This window comes from Triticum aestivum, chromosome 7D (assembly GCF_018294505.1).
Source record: "Triticum aestivum cultivar Chinese Spring chromosome 7D, IWGSC CS RefSeq v2.1, whole genome shotgun sequence".
NCBI classification, from domain to species: domain Eukaryota; kingdom Viridiplantae; phylum Streptophyta; class Magnoliopsida; order Poales; family Poaceae; genus Triticum; species Triticum aestivum.
Window position 1 is genome coordinate 43,766,844 of NC_057814.1, and position 9,104 is coordinate 43,775,947.

The window sequence follows — 9,104 nt, forward strand, 5'->3', positions numbered from 1 at the left end:
TATTTCTTGTAAAGTGGTTGTGGCAGGAACCCGGGAATAATTACTGTGGATACTACGTTTGCGAGTCCATCCGCTACCATACCTATGAGCGGGGCTACACTGAAGAACAGTATGAAGTGCGTAAGCAATAATATTCACAATTTTATTTTATTACCATCATTTGTGTTGAGTTTCATTTATTCATATATATATGTATTGACCCCCTTCTTCAAATTAGATGTTTCGGAAGCGGGATGAACTCCTAGCAGAAGATCGTATGCGAGGAATTCAAGAGGAATTGGCGGCATTCTTCCTTGACCACGTGATCGCTGAAAACGGAGAATACTATGTGGACCCTGTGTTCCTACAATATAATTAGGAGATTGTATTGTAAGAGATAATTATTGTATATATGTAGCCGGTAGTGTCGGATAGATATACGAGAACTTGTTGTTCGACCAATATCTCGGAGAAGGAGAGGTGGTCGATATCACTTCTCTTTGTATGCATATGTTCATGACGATCTTCTGTTTCCTTCATTTGATTACTAGCTAGCGTGTCTACTCCTCTCCATACGTATATAGTACGTAGCGTCGACCAAGCACGGAGATAAGAGAGGACACTTCTCTCTATTAATTAGCTAGCTAACACAATATATGAAACACCTAAATTAACCCCCCAAAACCCCTAAACCACCCCCTTTCAAAAAAAACAAAAACCTCATCTCCTGCCAGGTGCTGATGCGTGGATGCCTATTGGTCCCGGTTGGTGACACCAACCGGGACAAAAGGCCCTACCTATTGGTCCCGGTTGGTGGCACCAACCGGGACCAAAGGCCCTCCTGCCTGGGCTCCCCGCACCGGCCATGTGGACGGCCTTTATTCCCGGTTCGTGTAAGAACCGGGACTAAAGGGCTAGGGCATTAGTAACGACCCTTTAGTCCCGGTTCCAGAACCGGGACTAAAGGCCCTTATGAACCGGGGTAAAAGCCCCTTTTCCTACTAGTGGAGCTAGCTAGATGCAAGTCATATAGTGGTCAAACCATAGCCATACACCATCCATTCGCTAGCCAGATGCAAGTTGGATATTGCCCGTGTAGTGGTCAGGTAGTAGCCATGCATCAGTCACACAGTGGCCAGACAATGGTCTGGCTCGGCCCGATGCCCAGCCGGGTGGTACTGCCGCAGGCAGCGCTCCACGGCTCGCGGCCGTCGTCGCGCTCCCCGCGTTGGTGCTGCTCCTCGCCACCGCGCTCGCGCCTGTGCCGGACCACGTCCCAGCAGCTGCCGCCGCCGCACCTGCCTGCTGCTTCGCCCGTCTCCGCACCAGCACCGGCCCTGGTCCTCCACCTCCCGCGCTGCTCTGCCGGGCTCCGGAGCCGCTGGCCGGCTGCTCCCCTCCGCCTCGCCCGTGCGCCCGCTGGGCCTGGGCCGGCTGTGGCTCCAACCCTCGCCTCCGTTCCGCGCATGCACGTGCGACCGACTCCTCCAGTGCCGCCCGTAGCTCCGGCCTCCCCCGAGGGCCTCCTCCACCCGGCTCCGCCGTCTCGTCATGCATCCGGGAACGTCCGGCTCCGCTAGCTCCTCCTGCACGCGCGTCCGGCGCCCGGCGCGAGCCATCTGTTACTCCGTCGCGACCGCGCCAACTCGCCAGCCGGATGCTCTGCCTCCACGCGCTCGCACCAGCTGTTGCCGCGTCCGCCACGCCGGCTCCGGCTTGCCGTCCCGGGCCGGCTGCTCCTCCGCCTGTCGCCGGCTCCCCCGCGCCCATGGCCTCCCGCGCCGCTCCGCTGCACCACCTCGCGTCGGCTCTGCCTCGCCCGGCCGGCTCCGCCCCGCCACCCGGCCGGTCCGCCCGCCTGCCGGCTTCCGCTACTCGGCTCCCATGGCCGGCTGCTGCGAACAAAAAGAAAACAGAAGAGTGAACGAATGCGGCTGCGCAAGAAAGAGAAAAGAAAGTGGCCGACTGGTGGCGTCCGGCTGCTCACACGCAGTAAAAAAAACAGTGGTCGGCTGACGTAAAGTCGGAATAGACTGCTGCAAAGAAGAAAAAGAAGAGAAAGGAAGTGCGCCGATGGGTGCACTGTGTACGTGCATGTCTGGCCGGCTGCAATATGTACGTGCGCCCATGCACGGCCTGGCCGGCTGCCAACTACACTGGTGGAGCGCCCTACATCGAGCGGGTGCGTTGACGCGTCCCTGTGAGAAAGAAGACAACGTAGGCACCGGGAGATCCGGCCCGACTGCCCAGCAGTCGTCCCAAATCTCGGGGGCTACACCCAGCGGGTGCGCTGACGCGCCCCCGCGAAGAAAAAGACAAAGTAGTCGCCAGGAGATCCCGCCCGACTGCTCAGCAGTCGGCCCGAATCTCGGGGGCTACACCCGGCGGGTGCGCTGACGCGCCCCCGCGAAAAAGAAGACAAAGTAGTCGCCGGGAGATCCGGCCCGACTGCTCAGCAGTCGGCCCGAATCTCGGGGGCTACACCCAGCGGGTGCGCTGACGCGCCCCCGCGAAGAAGAAGACAAAGTAGTCGCCGGGAGATCCGGCCCGACTGCTCAGCAGTCATCCCGAATCTCGGGGGCTACACCCACCGGGTGCGCTGGCGCGCCCCCGCAAGGAAGAAGACAAAGTAGTTGCCGGGAGATCCGGCCCGACTGCTCAGCAGTCGGCCCGAATCTCGGGGGCTACACCCAGTGGGTGCGTTGGCGCGCCCTCACGGAAGATTGCAAGAAACAAAAACAAGAGAAGAAAGAAGAAAAAGGGCGCTGCCAGACGCCTCGCCACCTGGCCGGCTCGGCTGCGTTCTGCTTGCCGCCTGGCCGGTCAGGCCCGACTGGCTGGACCCTCCTCGAGCGCCTAGAGGCTCGAGGGCTACACCCAGCGGGTGCGCCGACGCACTCCGCAAGCGCCGAGCCGCGCCAGCTGTCTTCGACGACCTCCGCCTCGGCTACACGAAAATCAATATGAGCTCCTCACCCGCATATTTTTTCACCGCGAGAGCACAGATAACCCCAAGCGATGCTCGGGGGCTATCTCCGCATTTTATTACAGTTGCAGCACTGTTCGCCCCGGCGCCAGCCAGAGTTGGCCCGGGGGCTGGCCGCTTGGCCTGAGACGTTTGTTCCCGCAGACGGCTTAGTAGCGTGCGCGGTACCAAAGGCCCACTCTTAGTCACAGACCGCAGAGCGGCTGTCCGGCTAGCAAGAGTGAACGCTGGAGGCCACCCACGCGAAAAACGTCCGGAAAGAAAAATGGTTCGGGCGACCCGGCCGTTTTCTTTATGAGTATCTGCAAGGTTAAATTCGCTCCCAGAATCTAAGTATTGTACACTCCACTCCGCGGCCCACTCTCAGCCACAGACCGCAGAGTACCTGTCCGGCAAGCGAGAGCAAGCCAAAGAGTGGAGGGAACATGAAAGAGACTGAAGGGGGCTCGGACGAAACCGAGTCGGCACCCTCCGCATAAAACTTGCAGTGCTAAAAGCAATCATTTGATATATCTGCGTGGACTAACTTTGTCTTTTGCATGATCATTTCCATGAAACACCCGCCAAAAAACCTCCGCCCAACTTTGCCAAGTTGCCCGGAGGCTTGGGGGCTACTGTCGGAGTAATTGGCCATGGATACCCCGAAGACGGCGAGACAATAATTCAAGACATCGGGCTAGTAAAGCCCCTCAGTCCAACTGCCCGGCTGCTCCTGCCGGCTCCCTGTCCGACTGCTCTGCCCGGCTGGCTGCCAACTGCGCCGACCAGCCGGCTGCCGACTGCAGCCCGACCCGACACCGACAAGACCCCGACATGGCGGCCATACCGCGGACGAGACGGCTGTACCTCGACGCCATCATGTATAGTGTCACTTGTCCCCTGACACTATTTATAAAGTGACCCAGGGGACAAGCATGACACCCCACCATACCCCCTTGCTCCCATGCCACCACATAGCTTACATTCTAAGCTAGCCATGCCTATATAAGGCACACATCCATCCATCCACACACTCACGTATGAGCATCACACTCCCACGGCCACACATGGCCAGGCACATGTGACACTAGCTAGCTAGCTCTCATTGCTACTGATCTCAGATACAGCTCCAGGAGCACCGTGTACTGTCCGATGTACACCCCAGATATACTCAGACATGCAGGACTAGGGGTATTATCTCTCCGGAGAGCCCCGAACCTGGGTAAACTAGCGCGTGCTACTCACATACCCGCTCCGGGGCCTATCAACAGCAGTCTTACCCTCACACTAAGCCCTTGTGGCATCTGTCGACTCGCAAGCCCCCCGTGAGAATACCACGACACAGAGACGAAGTTCTTCTGGTCTCTAAGGAATTTGTTCTGACTGAGGAGTTAGGAATTCGCTAGTGCGGATTGCCTACAAGTGAGGAACATGATAGCCTTGAGGAATTTGATAGTCAAATTTCCGATCGTTGTTGTGCTATGTGCCAGCTGTCCCAAAATATCTACCCACCTAACGGTCATATCATTGAAGGGCATTTATGTCTTATCATGTCGGGTTGCTCCCTAGGCTATAAATAGCCGCCCCCTACAACCACTAGCTGGTTGGCTGCTCCGAGAGAAACTGACACTTGTCATTGAGAGCATCCCATCCTCCGAGGACTTTGAGCGAAAATCATCAAGTGAGGAAAACCCAAACCCAAACACCTACAAACCCAAAGTGATTGAGCATCACTGAAGAGATTGTTCCTGTGTGGATCCGACGCTTGTTACCTTTGCAGACTATGCATCTTTCAGACGGTTAGGCGTCATGGTCTAGAGCATCCAAGAGGAAATTGTGGATCGTCGAGTGACCGAGTTTGTGAAGGTTTGGAAGTCACCTGAAGACTTACCACAAGTGATTGGGCGAGGTTTGTGTGATCTTAGCTCAAGGAGAATACGGTGAGGACTGTGTGTCCGGGACTGTGTGTCCTCAGGTTTAAATACCTAGCCGCTCCAACCAGACGTACGACTATCACAGCAGTTGGAACTGGTCTACCAAATCACTATCTTCACCGAGGTAACTGGTTCTATTTCCTCGACCTTTCCATTTCCTCATTACCGTGTTGTGTACTTGATCGTTACTGTTTAAAGACTTTGACAGAAGACTTTCTCAATTTCATCAGTTCAATTTCTTCAGTCAGTTTGTCTTCAGCCTGCTTATCCTGTGTTACGCTTTCTGTACTCTGTGTTTGCTTTCATTTCATCATGATGTCTATGCTTCTGTTCTGTTATGTTTGCATCTGAGTACTTATTCCGCTGCTAGTAGTTCTTTGCTTAGGAATTTCCTCACCCTGAAATTCCTCAGTGAAGAATTCATAAAAATCGCCTCTTCAACACCCCCCCCCCCTCTAGCCGACTTAACGCACTTTCACATATGAATCATAAAGATTGATGGTTGAGATTTAATGGATCTACGATAACTGTTCGGACCAAAATAGGGACCAGTCAATTTTCTACGCTAAAGTTTCCTACACGATGGGTTCGCTGGCACGCACGCTAAGCTGGGGCCATGTAGTTGCACGTTGATGGGCTTTTATGGAACGCCAGCCATGCTTGGGTTTTTATCTATGTGTTCGTTCTCTAGAAAAAAATCTATGCGTTCATCCGTTGTTTCTTGTGTTCGTCATTTGGTTTCACACAAGCCGATCCCAACATGTTCGTAGGAGTTCGTATGCAACATCTCCACGTCTCTTAAATACCTCTTCCAAATCAAAACAATATCTTGGTAATCAGCCTTAGCGGAAGGCGGTCTGGACGCAATGGCGGTAAAGTTGGTCATACGCGGCCGCACCGACGCCGGCACTATCATATCGCTGTCTTCCGTCCACTCGATGGACCTCGCCACCTTTTGCGTGATGGTCGCCCGCACCTGCGCCATCGCCAGCCGGAGCCTCAGCTGCGTCGCAATGCGATTGACGGCGATCTACGCGCCATCGCCTTCCTCCATGGCGTCGTGGTCGTCGCCCAGCCTGCCGTCCACGAGCCCCGCCACCCCGGCTGCCGTCATGCGCGGCAGCACCTTCGCCGCTAGGTACTGGTCGTTGCCGTCCAGGCCTGGCGCTCCGGCAGCCGGCTAGCCAGTGATGGCCTCGAGCAGCAGCACGCGAAACCATACACGTCGGACTTCTTGGACACGATGCCCATGCGGAGGAAGAAGGGGCCCACAAAGCCTGTGGCGGCGACTGAGAAGGTGCCCTCGCAAGCCGACCCCGGGTCGCAGAGCCGCCACCGTCGCCATCCGCGAGCACGTTGGAGGATGAGATGTTGTCGTGCACCATGGAGATGTCGTCGTGGGGGTGCTCCAGCGCAACAGCCACATCGTGGAGGACGCACATGCGGTGGCGCCAGGTGAGCGGCGGCGTGGTGGAGTGGAGCTGGTCAGCCAGGCTGCCGCCGGGCATGTACTCCAGCACCAGCACTCCCCACGGCGCACAACACTAGCGCACCACGGCGCATGCTGCTGTCCCATTGTAAAACCCTGTTGTCCTCGCCCCATCCCAGGCACAGTGTGATCCGACCTAGCAACGACATGGTCGCCATCTGCGTTTTTCTCACGTCACCCAGCCGTGCCTCTCGCTGGTCTCACATGTATGTCAATACATCATCATGGGCATGCGCAGGTGGACTATGACAGGAAATAGGATAAGGAGGGGCTAAGAGCTGGACTATGAGACTCCACGAGGGAAACAAGCCACTGGAGGCATGAGGGGCACGTCATTGGTACGTGATTGTCTGAAATTAAAACACATGGACATACTTTCAGTCATTAGAATTTGTTTAGCCACGGTATTGCATCTATGTGTTGTGTTGGTTTGCAGGCTACGCCCATACCTAGCTTGCCAGGAGGAAACGCCATCTGCCAAGTATACGAAATTTTCAGAATTGATAACAATTGTAACATCTTATGGAATGACCAAACTCCCAATCCTGCCATGTCCCGTCCGGCTTCTACGTACTTCCCTCGAACTCCGCCCTCGGTGTGCCTTTCATCCTCGACGATGTTCCGCAGCCCAGTTCCTCGATCCGACCAATCCTGTGCAAAAACGGGTAGGAATATGCGGGACGGTGTATGGACCGGATGCACAACATGAATCTCGGATGCCGGCCATCATGTCCATTTCCATGACAGAAGTGTTTTAAAGTTTTGATTTTGAAATATCCCCTTGCGTGGGCGAAATGAAGGGTGTGACATGTAGTGGCGAGCTCATTGACGTGGGATTGACCATGTTCGGGAGCGTTGTGCTCAAGCGAACACCGCTATCATCGTCGATGAGGGTGGCAAGGAGGATAGGCACTAAAGGTGGGGTGACGTGTTGAAATATATGACAAGGACCTGTTGAGAGTTTTGAGTTATGCTTATTGTGCAAGAGGCAAGATAAATTCTTTCCCCGTTGCAACGCACAGGCATATTTGCTAGTGAATTATAAAAAGGCCCGTGGCTATAGATCATGCCAGCGGCCATGCCATCGCCCAGAGTTAATGCCGGCGCCATGCCAGCGATTGACATACATGCATCCTTCTAAAAAACACCATACAGCTCATGCTAGCGCACTTGCCAGCAGCTGGCACACATGCCAGCACACAGAAGGGGCGGGAGTTCAACCACGTCATCTCGGGCGTGGTCCTGCCGACACACTTGCCGGCATACAAAAAAAGATGGCGCTCTCCGCCATAATCACTCGTCATCGAACTTGAGCATATCGGTCTGCATCTTCTCGAACGAAGGTTTCTTCCTCGGGGACACCATGCTCAAGTCCACCTTCATGATCTCCACCCCCTTCGTCTTGCAAGCGAGCGCCACTTCTTTTTCCTTGGTCTTGGCATTAGTGGCCTCGATTTTGAGCATCTTCATTTGCTTCTCCGCCTCCGTCTCAAGCTTCTTGGCTTGCTTCTCCGCCTCCATCTCGAGCCTCTTCCTTTGTATCTCCATGAAGGCCTTCATTTGCTCTTCTTTGTCTTGCCGGCCCTTCTCCTCCCTTATGTCCTTCTTGGTCATCATGCCTTCCAATGTTGCATGCAAGGCAATCAACGCCGCACCACGATTGTCCTCTTTCTTGGAGTTGGTCTTCCCCCTCGGCTGCGGCTTCTCTTCCTCGCCATCCTCGATGGCCTCCTTCCCTCCACACGCCTTCATGGCGGCATATTGCGCCTTGAACTTCTCGTCCCCGTTGATGACCATCCTATAATGGTTGAGGTTGAACGACATGTTCCCATGTTGGGCCTTGAAATCTTTCAAAGCTTGAGATGCCTACAAATGAAGAGTATGCAAGCATATGGGAAAACAGACAAGCAAGCATATGGGCAAATGGACAAGAAACAAAGGAGACGAAGATGGACACATATATACCATGTCCTTCATGCCGAGGCCACTCACGGGACGTCCCTCGATGCTCTCTGTGGCACAAAATTTATTGCATTCTTGTTGTATCACCCTCCAACGATTCAAGAGGGACACCCACCCACTCTTGCTATCGATCTTGTACGGTGCGAACTTCTTACGTTCAGGATATTTGCGATGAGCACGTAGCCAAAAGGTTGATGCCTTTTGCTCGGCACTGACCTTGGGGTCTTGTCCAATGTCGCTCCAACATTCAAAAAGAGCTTGTCCTCATCCTTTGTGTATGCCTTCGCGTGAATTCTTTGGCGCTTCTTATTTGCATTGGCTTGGGTGGCGAGCTCGTCTTCAAAAAACATAGGCTCCATGTTGATGTCCACTTCATCTTCTTCTTCTAGGTCGTAGTCCTCCAGAAATTTGTGGTCTTGCGGGGAAGTGCTGCCCATGCCATCTTGGCCTTGCGTGAAGTTGGCGGCCATGCCTCCATGGCCTAGATCAAAGGTGTCGGCCATGTCCTCGTGGCCGGCCATGAAGGGGCCTCGGCCATCTTGGCTTTGGGTCTTGTCAAGATCAAAGGTTGCGCCCCCCGTACCACCTTCAAAGTTGATGTTCTCGATGATGAACGGTTGACCATCTCATCGTCCATGGCCGGCATTCTACCGAACAGGTTGCGGGTGTCGGGATGCATGTCAGCCGGGATCTCCCACGGGTGTTTCCTCGATGGCCATGGGCACGCACGTGGTCGGCGCGACCATGTCACCTCCGGCGAGCACTCCATGAAAAA

At 54.8% G+C, this 9,104-nt stretch overlaps 1 pseudogene; it reads right to left on the minus strand.

Annotated features, from left to right (window-relative positions):
- Window positions 1-5,608: 5,608 nt before the first annotated feature.
- On the minus strand, window positions 5,609-7,477 carry LOC123170732 (probable receptor-like protein kinase At4g10390; annotated as a pseudogene).
- Between the last annotated feature and the right edge of the window lie 1,627 nt (window positions 7,478-9,104).